The sequence below is a fragment of the Apodemus sylvaticus genome, chromosome 6 (assembly GCF_947179515.1).
Source record: "Apodemus sylvaticus chromosome 6, mApoSyl1.1, whole genome shotgun sequence".
Lineage (NCBI taxonomy): Eukaryota > Metazoa > Chordata > Mammalia > Rodentia > Muridae > Apodemus > Apodemus sylvaticus.
The window spans coordinates 23,097,989-23,110,441 of record NC_067477.1 but is presented as its reverse complement, the minus strand read 5'-3'; the positions used below and the strand labels follow the sequence as shown (position 1 = coordinate 23,110,441).

General features: G+C 45.9%; 1 protein-coding gene across 7 annotated transcripts in view; it reads right to left on the bottom strand.

Moving 5' to 3' along the window:
• Positions 1-12,453, bottom strand: part of Foxn3 (forkhead box N3) — a 368,618-nt gene that overhangs the window by 238,303 nt on the left and 117,862 nt on the right. Inside the window, exon 3 of one of the 7 annotated variants that reach the window (XM_052185267.1) lies at positions 1,756-1,885. The exons of the other annotated variants lie outside the window; for them this stretch is intronic. The gene's annotated coding sequence lies outside the window, so the exon portion shown is untranslated. The remainder of the gene's footprint in view (positions 1-1,755; positions 1,886-12,453) is intronic. 7 annotated transcript variants of the gene reach the window in all.

Genomic DNA, 12,453 nt, shown 5'->3' with positions numbered 1-12,453 from the left:
CTTCATGCCCCCATACCGCCTGGCACACTCCGGGGTACAGATGTTTATTATTCATACTTCCCTATCCCCATTCCCCTTTCCTGAGGTTTCAGCTGAAGTGTGCCTCCTACCAATATCCAGACAAAGAGCCACTCCTGTGGTGGCTTGACTATGTTTGGCCCATAGGACTTGGAAGTATTAGGAGGTGTGGCCTTGTTGGACTAGGTGTGGTGGCCTTGTTGGAGGAAGTGTGTCACTGTGTAGATGGGCTTTGAGGTTTCCTAGTGCTCAAGCTCTACCCAGTGGGGAAAAGAGTCCCCACCTGGCTGCCTGCGGAAGACAGGCTCTTTCCTGGCTGCCTGTGAGAAGACGGTCTCTCCTGGTTGCCTTCAGATCAAGATATAGAACTTTCAGCTCCTTCTCCAGTATCACATCTGCCTGGATGCTGCCCTGCTTCCCACCAGCATGTTAATGGGTTGAACCTCTGAAACTACAAGCCAGCCTCAATTAAATGTTTTCTTTATCAGAGTTGCCTTGGTCATGTCTCTTCTTCACAATGAAACCCTAAGTAAGACAACTCCCAAAGCTTATTTGCAACTCCCAAAGCTACAATCCGCCAGTCAGAACCACAGATCAGCTGTGTGTCCTTGATGATACAGACACCATAGCACAGTGACCTCAGCCAACTGCATGTTCTGTAGCAGGGTCCACATCAAGGGACCAAGTCTTAGTCCACAGCACTTGAGGGAATGAATAAACAATGTGCTAATGATTTCAAGAAGAAAGCTCAACTGAACATTGATACTGGTACTGATGTCACTCATCATGCTTGAACTGTAAGAAATCATGTGAAACATGTACTACTCTATGGAGTAGGAAGCAGGGATGGTCAGAGCATTGGTCGGGGAAGCTGTCTGGAAAGACACTAAAAGGTGGGTCAATTTTAGACAGAGGAAGCACTAAGGCAGAGGAGGAAGAGGCCAACAACATATAGGAAACTCTGGGAAACACAAGGCATCTACAATCCCAGGAAACTGGTGACCCGAGTGGTACACTACCATCCCAGCACTGACTCAGAGGGATGCCCCACACCTATGAGACACGAGTCCCAGCAACCAGCTTTCTGGCTAGTGAAATAAGATGTTTAAACATTAGCGTTTTGTCTTAGGGTCTTATTGTTGTGAAGAGACATCACGAGCACGGCTACTATTATTTATAAAGAACATTTAATTGGGGTTTGCTTACAGTTGCAGAGGTTTAGTCCATTACCACCATGGAGGAAGCATGACAGCATCCAGGCAGGCATGGTGCTGGAGAAGGAGCTGAGAACTCTACATCTCGATCCAAAGGCAGCAGAGTCAGTTTTGTTTTGACCTCCCCAAGGTCAAAGGTGAAGAATCTTGTAGTCAGTTTAGGCTTCCCAAGGTCAAATGTCAAGTATAAATATGATTATACTTTATCTCCCTGTCTGTATATCTACCTACCTACTTATATCCCTGTTGAGAAGAGGGCTGTCTCAACACTGGGCATAGCTTGAACACATATGAGACTTCAAAGCCCACCTCCACAGTGACACACTTCCTCCAGCAAGGCTACATCTACTCCAACCAGGCCACACCTCCTAACAGTGCCAGTCACCCTGGACCAAGCATTCAAACACATGAGTCTATGAGCTATGGGCACCATACTTGTCTTACTTAGGGTTTCATTGCTGTGAATGGACACCATGACCAAGGCAACTCTTACAAAGACAACATTTAATTGAGACTGGCTTACAGTTTGAGAGGTTCGGTCCATTATCATCATGGCAGGAAGCATGCCAGTGTGCAGGCAAACATGGTGCTGTAGGACGAACTGAGAGTTCATTTTGATCCAAAGGCAGCCAGAAGATGACTCCAATTCCCTGCTGGGTAAAGTTTGAGCATAGGAGGTTTCAAAGCCCACCTACACAGTGACATACTTCCTCCAACAAGAGCCACACCTCCTTATAGTGTGATTCCCTATGGCCAAACATTGAAATACAAGAATATATGGGGGCCATTTCTAGTCAAACCATCACGTTTGGATTCATAAATGTTTCCTGATTATATAGCGTGAAGCTCTGAATTCTTGGTCACTGGAGGAAAGTCTAGAAGGTTGGAAGGCTATTTAAAATTAATCAGATTAGGCATGGTGGGACACTCCTTATTGCCAACCCTTAGGAGGCAGAGGCAGGAGGATCAGGGCCATCTTTGGCCAGGCTTAGGAACAGGTGTGGGGGCTCACATCTTTAGTCCCAGCAGTAGAAAGGTAGAGACTGGCTTGATCTCTATGCTTTGGTGATCAGCCTGATCTACATAGTGAGTTCCACGCCAGCTATAGTTACATAGTGAAGTCCTATCTCAAACAATCAGACAGATAAATAAAACCAAGGTCATCCTTAGCTACACAGCTGGCCAGTTTGAGGGCAGCCTGGAATATACAAGTTCCTATCTCTAACTAAATAAACTTAAACGAAATAGATCAAAAAGTAGACTTTGAGGGAAAAGCAGGGGTTTTTCACACTGGGAGCCCCTTTATGGCAGAAAGAGCCACTCTGAAGCACTCTCTGATCATACAGATAGAAGTCAAGTCCTTCCTCTTCTCCTCAGAGCAGGGTTGACTAGGGGTCATCTAAGACTAAGCAGATCAAGGCTGTGCTGTCAAAGCCATCTCATGCGGGGTTCAGCGCCTTCATAATTTCCTTTGCCTTCCTGCCTTCCTACACATGGCTGGAAGAGAAATCAGGTTCATTATCTGCATTTTCAATCACTGATTGATGTAGGAGGGTCTAGCCCACGATGGGCAGCAGCTTCCCTAGGCAGGTGAGTCAGGTCAGGCCGTATAAGAAAAGTAGCTGAACAAGTCAGAGGAAGCAAGCTGGTAAGCAGCACTCCTCTGCGGTCTCTGCTTTAATTCCTGCCTTCAGGCTTCCCAGGTCTATAACCTATAAGATGACATAAACCCCAATTTGGTTTTGGTCAGTGTCTTATCATAGCAACAGACAACAAAATAGGGTTTATAGTAAGTCAGGAAGACAGCAATTGGAGAGAGAGCAGGTTTACTGTTTTGTTTTATAATATTATTTTATTATATTATTATTAATAGACTATAGGTAGGTTGTATTTATTTTGTTATATTTATTTAACTACTTGGCATGTGCATAGGCATGTCACAGCATAAGCACGGAGGTCAGAGAACAACTTGGGTGAGTCAAATCTCTCCTACATTGTGGGTATCATGGATTAAACTTGGGCTATCAACCTCAGTGGCAAGTACTTTTTCCCAAGTACTAAGCTGTCTCACTGGTCCCAGACTTGGTGTTTTAGCCAAGCTCTTGCAAGAACTAACAAGATTCTCCAGACAACTAGTTCTTCCTGAGGGCAGTGCCCTCAATGACAAGGGGTCCTTGCATGAGCCTCTGCCTCTTTGCCTCTTCCCATTTCAGTGCTGCCGCGCAGAGGACCAAAATCAACACATGAATATGTAGGGGTAATACTCAAGCCAATCAAAACTGCAGTGTGGTGCCTGACAAAGAGCACATGTTAGCTTTCATTCTTGGTACACATCATTGCTGCTGATAGTAATGACCATAAGTTAGAAAGACCCAGTTCAGGGTAAAGTCCTCTGAAACCTGCTCAGGACTTCTAAGCGTACACAACTATCACTTGTTCCTCCTCTGACTGGCCCTCCCTCTTCTGATGTAGACAGGATTGTGCTGGGGAAGAAAGTAAAGGGGGTAGTCCATGGAGATAAGATTTGTTTCCAAAAAGGAAGGTGTGATGACGGTGCTACGCTTGGGCCAGGTATAACACCGGGTCTAAAGACAAGGGTCGACTGGCCAGGGAGCACGGCTTTGCTCTGCACCACACTCAGAGGGCTGAGTACATGCACCCCAAATACAACCAGGGGCATCTAACTTGTAAGGGTTCGTTTAAAAGTTTGTGTTCAGGCTGGAGAGATGGCTCAACTGTTAAGAGCACTGACTGCTCTTCTGAAGGTCCTAAGTTCAAATCCCAGCAACCACATGGTGGCTCACAGTCATCGGCAGTGAGATCTGACTCCCTCTTGTCTCCACAGTGTCAGAAGACTATACAGTGTACTTATATATAATAAATAAATAAATAAACCTTAGAAGTTTATGTTCAATGTTCTCTCTCTCTCTCTCTCTCTCTCTCTCTCTCTCTGTTTTTTTTTTTATTTGTTTTTTTTTTGTTTTGTTTTGTTTTTTTTTGAGACAGGGTTTCTCTGTATAGCCCTGGCTGTCCTGGAACTCACTCTGTAGACCAGGCTGGCCTCAAACTTAGAAATCTGCCTGCCTCTGCCTCCCAGAGTTCTGGGATTAAAGGTGTGCACCACCACTGCCTGGCTCAATGTTCTCTCTTTTAAAAACTATTATTTACTTATAATTTTTAAATACAGAAAATTAAAAGTGAATTTTAATAGATCTTGATTTCATTGCCTAGGAACACTGGGCTCATGTCAACATCTGATTTTTAAAAAAAAGTGACACATATATCCTTAGAATAAGAAACAGGGCCGGACAGTGGTGGCGCGTGCCTTTAATCCCCGTACTTGGGAGGCAGAGGCACGCGGATTTCTGAGTTTGAGACCAGCCTGGTCTACAGAGTGAGTTCCAGGACAGCCAGGGCTACACAGAGAAACCCTGTCCCTCTAAGCACCCCCTTTCTCCTTTCCTTTTAAAGACAGGGTTTGTTATATCTTAGACTGGCCTTGAACTCTGAATGTTGCTCTATTAGTTCTGTTGCTGTTGCAACTTGCAGAAGCAGGAGTTTACTTTGGCTTAGGGTTCCAGGAGGCAGAGTCTGTATGATGGGAGAAGCTTAACAGCAGGTGTCCAGAGCAGGAGGCTGAGAGAGAGATCACATCTTCAATGGCAAACAAACCCAAAGCAGGAAGGATGAACCGGAAATGGGCGTGGCTACAGGCTCTCATTCAGACCTCCACAGTAGCCAGAGATGAGCTTGTACTCCAATCCTCTTGACTCCACCTCTGGGAGCTGAGAGTACAGGGTTATGCTACCACGCCTGGTTTTATGTGGTCCTAGGGATTAAATCCAGGACACCGCGTGTCAGACAACCATTCTGCCAACTAAGCCATATTCTCCGCCCCACTTTCTCTGTTATGCGCCTTGCCAATAATTATAGCCATTAAAAAAATATGAGAAGGCTGAAGACACTGCTCAGCAGTTAAGGTTTGCCACTCAGCCTGGCAGTGGTGGCGCACACCTGTAATCCCAGCACTTGGGAGGCAGAGGCAGGAGGATTTCTGAGTTCGAGGCCAGCCTGGTCTACAGAGTGAGTTCCAGGACAGCCAGAGCTATACAGAGAAACCCTGTCTTGGAAAACAACAACAACAACAACAACAAAAACCCAAATCCAAAAATTAAATAAATAAATAAAGAAAGAAGATTTGTCACTCTGCTAAGAACCTGATCAGTATCCAGCACCCACAGTGGGCATGACACAGTCTCCTGTAACTTCAGCCCCAGGAAATAGATGCCCTGTTATGGTCTTCTTGGGAACACACAGAAAGACAGAGAGACATACATATATACACACAGACAAACACACACACACACAGTCACATACTCACAGACACAGAGAGAGAGAGATACATACACACAGACACATATATGTGCACACATACAGAGGCACAATACACACAAAACTACACACATATACAAAGCACATACTCGACTGCATGCACACAAACATGCACACACACACAGACACACACATACAAGCACATAGATACAAACTCGAGTGTATGGGCTTTGAGAGTTTGTAGCCCCACCCACTTCCTGTTTACTCTTCCTGCTTTGGGTTTGCATTTAAAAATATGATCTTTCAGCACAGTACACACAGACACATGCACACACGGAGACTGAAATGCACACAATAGTAATAGTAACAACAACAATAATAATAATGATAAATATTTAAATCTAAGCCATATATATGCAGATATGTATGTATGTGGATAGCTCCATTTTTTAAAATATAAATATGGATCCCAGCGTTTCACCTTCTTTTCCAGCTGTTGTGATAAAATAATGTGACAAAGCAACTTCAGGGAGAAAGGGTTTATTTAGGTCACAGCTTTGCATGAGTCCAAAGAGCTAGTCCCATCACAGTCAGGAAGCAGAGAGCGAGCAGTGATGCTGCTGCTCAGACTCTCTCTGCATTCAGCCCAAGATCCCCCGCCCACAATCAAGATGGCTCTTAACACATCAATTAATGCAATCTCAACAACCTCCCACAGGCATGCACAGAGTCTCCGGATTCTGCCCAAGTGACCATTAACATGAGCCATCACAACCACCTTTGCAAAACTGCCTTTTTACCTACGAAGGAATATTCTGACGCCAACATCCTGCTTAGGCTCTGAGAGGGCTACACAGCTTCACTACACTTCAACCTCTTCATCTGTAAAGCAGGGACAGACGACTGGACACATACAACAGCAGATACATAAATGCCCCAAAGACCGCACTCTAATGGCATCGTCAGGCCCAGACTGTGGCACCAGCAGTGGCTGACAGAACCTTTAAGAGCTTGACTGAGTAGAAGAAAGTGAGGCCATCTTGGGAAGGGCCCTTGAAGGAGGATTTTGGGAATCTACCTTCCTCTCATTTTTGTCTCTGGGCATTCCTAGTGATAGGCCATCTCGTCACAATCCAGAAGCAACAAGGTGAATCGAGGATGGATTAAAGGCTCCAAAACTGTGAGCCAAAATAAAACTGTCCACTTGCTAAATGGATTCTCTTAGGCACCTGTTGACATGGTTATATAAACTGGGGGTTACCACACCTAAGGCTCACTGAGGGGTTGAATCCCAGACCCTCTTACACATTTCTTATAGTAATAGAACACTGACCAGTGCAACATATAAGGTTTTTAGAAGGCAGACAGCGCTCAGCACACCGTATTCTGTTTATTTCTCGCTGTTACATTTGTGAACCTTTTCCATCTTGTCCTATTAGATGCTACCCAGTGGACCAGGACAAAGCCCTATGCTCTGAGCTGTCCCTGCAGATAAAGGCTGAGGGTGCATCCATTTACCATCACTATTACAGACAATATGAAGAAAAGCATCCACAGGATGTATTTCCAAGGGTGAATGAGCTTGCTGGGTCTGTGCAACATAAATTTTGGTAGACAGACGCTCACAAGACACTCTGCTAGTATATTCTGAGGCAAATATTGAGTAAGAGTGCCCATTTCACAGCTAATCCTCCCAACTAGATAGTCTCAAAAACCTCAAACCAGCCAAACAAGTAAAAAAAAGTATAATTTAAAAAATTATTATTTTTTTAAATTTTTAGGTAAGAAAAATTGAGGTCTGGAACCCACCAAGCTGTACCAACAGTACAGATTAGGCCAAGGTCAGATAGCTGGTCTTGGAACACCTTAAGACATTCAGACTCTAGGTACTAGGAAGGAGCAAAGACCCCTGGCTAGCCTTCCCTCTTCCAGTCTCAGGGCCTCCCTCCTGGATAAGCCTGGAGCTCTTCTCTGCCTGGGTTCAGGCAACTGGTCTCCCTGGATTCCAAGAAACAAGAAGTTCTTGGCCCAGACACTGAGACTGCAAAGTTGCTGCCTGCAGCTAGCAGATAAAGAAAGCCTGACCTCCAAATTGCCTGAGGTTCAAGGTTATTTTCCGCTGGTTTCCATTATCTGGTCTCCATTTGGACTCCCCAGCCAAGTGACTCTTGGGAATGGGGACAAGGGCAAGGGCTTCCATTTCTCTCCTGCCCCATCTGCGAGATCTAGCCTTTTTAAAGTGGAACCGAAGGCTCCTTACAGAAAACCTCAGTCTGCTCCAAGTAAGGTACCTGCAGGGTGATCCCTAACTACTCCCGCGAGAGAAAGGGAAGAGGGAGCAGGGTCGTCTCCAGGACTACCAGGTCAAGGTCCTCCACTCAGGCTCTGTGGGCCTCAGATAAATCCACCTACCCTCTAACTCACTGTCTCCTCCTAAAGGGTGGAAATGACACCTGCCCTGGTCTATTCCTGTAGTAGCCAAGAGTAGCTGAGGCGGTGTGCTTTATAAGCAATGGAGTTTTATTCTTGTTTGTGGTTGTGGAAGCTGGGAAATCTAAAAGCACAGTGGTGCAGAGTTTATGATAATGATGGTAGAAATGAACTACACGCATGTGCATAAGGGGAAAACGGCACAATGCACAAGCTGTAGAACAGGCTCAGTGGGAGCAGAACACCGGATCCAGAAGCAGGAGCACCCGAGTTTGCGGCAAGATAGGAGGCAGAGATAAACAAACAAACAAAAACAAACAAACAAACAAAAACCTTGGAAGTTTCAGGCCAGCTAGCCCTAGCCTGGTATACACAACAGCAAATAAAGAGACCCTGTATCAAACTAGCTAAAAGGCAAGGACCAAGACCTAAAGTGATTCTCCAACCACCACATGCATGTTGTATACGCATCTGAATATATGTATGTGCACACACACTCACACACACACACTCACACACTGAGGCTCCCTTAATAACTAACCCAGTCTCCTGACTGTGAGGATCCTTAGAGCAAGACATTCCTTCCTCTCGACCTCGCTGCCTCCCGTGGGCCCAACACTCTGATTGGCACAATTCAATTTCATCGCACAGGCTCTGGAGAGGACAAACAGCAATCAAACCCCAGTAGCGTCTGCTTCGCTGAACCTGCGGGACTGTTCTCAGCAAGGCTGGTGTGCACAGGATGGCGCCCTGCGTAGACTGTGAAGGGCAAGCCAAATGGATAGTCCTGGGACATGCCAGCGAGCCGGCGGCCACTGGCTTTCACACAGAACGACCAATCCTTCTCAGAGCTGCAAGTTCAGCCACACAGACAAGGCCTACCTCTGCTTTGTGGTACTTCTGAGGTCACCTGCCTCCTACGGGAGCATATCAGAACGAAATTGATCATCAAGACACAGACGAGTCGTATCGGCAATTGTGTAAAATGAATTTCGCAAGCATCTGTTTCCACACCAGCTCGGCCAGGTGTTCCACAACTCCTCTGTCCACTTGGCAAGAGCAGGCAGAACGTCCTACTTAGCAGGTTTCGCAAACAAGCAGGGCACGCACGAGAATTCAAGACAAAACCAGGTCTTGAGAACCGCACCATTATACAATTCTAACCTGTTCTCCACCATGTTGTGAGAAGCATACTTTAAATTCTGCTAGGCCTTTTGTCATGGAAACTACTGTGCTGGTTTTCCCAACACACGTATAAGGTTCTACTGCCTGTACTTTGAGACTGTAGGCAGATGATTTTAGCTCTCTGGGTTTAATGTTCTCACCTACAAAAAGAGGAGCAGAAAACAATTAACAATGTGGCTGCCCTAGCAATGCTAGGGCAGAGAGCTTAGTGTACAAATTCAAAGGCAACTGTCTTCTTGTCTGGCTGTCCTCTGTTTCTTGTGTCTTTCTTTTCTGTCTTTTTCTTCCCTTCCTTCTCTCCTTCCTTCCTCTTCTGTTGTTGTTGCTGTGTGCTTTTGTTTGTTTGCTTCACGTCAGGGTTTCTCTGTGCAGTCCTGGCCATCCCCGAACCTGCTCTGTAGGCCAGGCTAGCCTCAAACCCAGAGATCCACCTGCCTCGGCCTCCCAAGCCTGGTATTAAAGGTGTGTGCCATTATTTTTGGCTTTCCATGTTTCTAACTCAACTCCAAGCCTCCTTCCAGGTCACTGGCTCAGTTAGCAAAGAGAGGCCATTTAATGTGGACAAAATTCCTCTGGGGACTTGAAAGATGTAACTAAAGTCCAGCTAGAACTCATGCCAACAACATGAAACTAGACCCAAGCATCTGGTTCTAATCAGGCCACCCTAACGAGGGCCTTGGATGGACATGACCTCATAGACTTTGGTAGAAGCAGGCTGAGAGTGTGTCTCCTAGACAGAGTATTGCCCAGTGTACAAAGGCAGTGGTGTCTATCTTTGGCACCCCAAAAGGAAATGGGGTAAGACTTACTAAGGGGTTTACCTCAGTGGGACAGGCCTTGACCACTACCAATGAGGTCCTAGGTTCAGCCCCCAGTAATGGAATACAAAGGATGGACGGAGCGAGGGAACTAAGCCAAGGAAATGGAAGCTTCCCTGATCCTTGTACACACACAACTGGAGAGAACACAGACTGATTGATACACAAGTCAACTGCGGCATGTTCTTATATGAAGAAATGTATAGAAGCCCATTTAGGAAAACAAAACAGAAAAGAAAAAACAAACACCAGGACCGTCAGTTCACTGTGGCTATTCACAATGAGAGACTAAGGAACTGGAGAGCTCAGAGGTGGCTGTCTAGCTGGCTGAAGGGCTCCGTGTGACATTTTAGGTGAGTACAGAACACATCAAATGCTCATCTCGGGGCGTATATGTGTGAGGGATAAGACCCAGGCTACCCATTGGTTGAGTCCCTAGGAAAAAACAGTACTAGAGAGGTGAGGTGTCTAGTACGTTCTCTCCTCCGTTCTAACCAGTCTGTATAAGATCCCCTTACCAGAAGAATCAGCCATCTGCAATATAGCCAGGGGCTGGGAATGAACAGTTGAGCTCTCAAGAGGACTGAGCAGTTACCTCTACTGTACTTCAGCAGATCCTTGCTGGGTCTGAGTTCTCTGAGTAGTCTGTAGTTGCTTTCTAGGTCGTTGTGTGCACAGCACTGAAGGCCTAGATTGTAGTCAACACAGGGCTGTTGAGGATAGCCCAGGGGCTATTTGTAATTTGATGTTAATTCCGTTCTCCTGGGAGGGGCTGCGAATGAGTCAGCACACAGGTAAACCTTCCAGAAGCACGTGGTCTGGAGAAACCACAAGTTCAAAGGGGTCCCATCGATGGGGAAGACTGGAGTACAGTGGTAGCCCTGCCCAATCTAGGCACACAGTTTGTATTCATATTAATTGAGTTGTGTTTTCATTGCCCGGGCATATTTGGGGTGGAGATTTACCACTACACAGGGCTATTTAGAAATACCTCTGCTCTTACTTGTAAGCATCCGGTTTTATTACATTTCCCCTCTTACCTGAAGTTAAGTCAATACCTGTGACTAGCTTTGATTAATAAAATGGGCATGGAAGTGGCCTGTCACTAGATGACTTTCTTTAAAAAAAATATTTATTTATTTATTTCTCAGTCTGTATGTAGACCTACATGCCACGAGGGCAACAGATCTCTTTCTAAGTGGTTGTGAGCCGCCATATGGTTGCTGGGATTTGAACTCAGGACCTCTGGAAGAGCAGCCAGTGCTCGTAACCTCTAAGCCATCTCTCTAACCCCAGATGACCAACTTTAAGAATCACCAGTGATAGGAACACCCCACACGCCCTGACTTTCTGCTGCTATGATATCACAAGACCAAAAGCAATTTGAGGAAGAGAGGGTTTATTATATCTTATACTTCCAGGTCACAGTACATCTTATAGAGAAGTCAGGGTAATAACCTGGAGGCAGGAAGCAAGGAAGAACCCAGCTTGCAGACCAGTTCCCTCTGGTTCCTCCTCATCCAGCTTTCTTATTCGACCCAGAGGAACCTCCCCAGTGGGGGTGGGGGGGAACCACTCCTATCAGTCAACAATAGCCACAGGCCACTCTGAAGTGGTCAGATTCTGAAGACTCCCTCTTCCTACTTCAATCTTGGTTGTTATCAAGTTAACAATCAAAGACAACCAGGATGTCTAGATCTAGAAATGAGACCAAGAATAACATGGAGCACTGTCCTTGACTAACCATTCTCAGTGGACAAATAGTCTATGCAAGAAAGAAAACTTGGCCAGTTTAGACCACTGAATTTGGGGCACTGCCTATCACCTCAGGACCCAGTCAACCTTGAGCTGTACACATGTACCGTGTGGCTGTCAGGAAGTGACCTTCTTTCAGATGGGAATTTTTTTTTAAAGATTTATTTATTATTAGATGTAAGTACACTGTAGCTGTCTTTAGACACACCAGAAGAGGGCATCACATCTCATCGCCGATAGTAGTGAGCCACCAAGTGGGTGCTGGGATTTAAACTCAGGACCTTCGGAAGAGCAGTCAGTGTTCTCAACTGCTGGGCCATCTCACCAGTCCGGGAAATTCTCTGAGACATGCTCCACAGCACTGATAGAGACCATGTACCCCTAGGGTTCCAGGGCCAGGAACTCAGCTGTTCATTAAAGGTATGAGTGTAATTTTAATTAGGAAGAGTTAAACTCATTTCAAAAGGTAAATCATGCAAAGGAGCTCTAGAGACTCGCAGTTCCTGCTCTATGAAGCACGTGTCCGAATGAGAGGCCAGCCATCAAAACCTGCTCAGGACACAAGGGGGAGAAGGGCATAATTCTCACAAGCCCCAATTCTGAGGGGAAAGTCGGCTCCAGGGGGCCTTTCCTTCCCTCCCTCCCTCCCTCCCTCCCATATCCTTCCCTCCCTCCCTCCTTTTCTCAGTCCCTTACCCTCC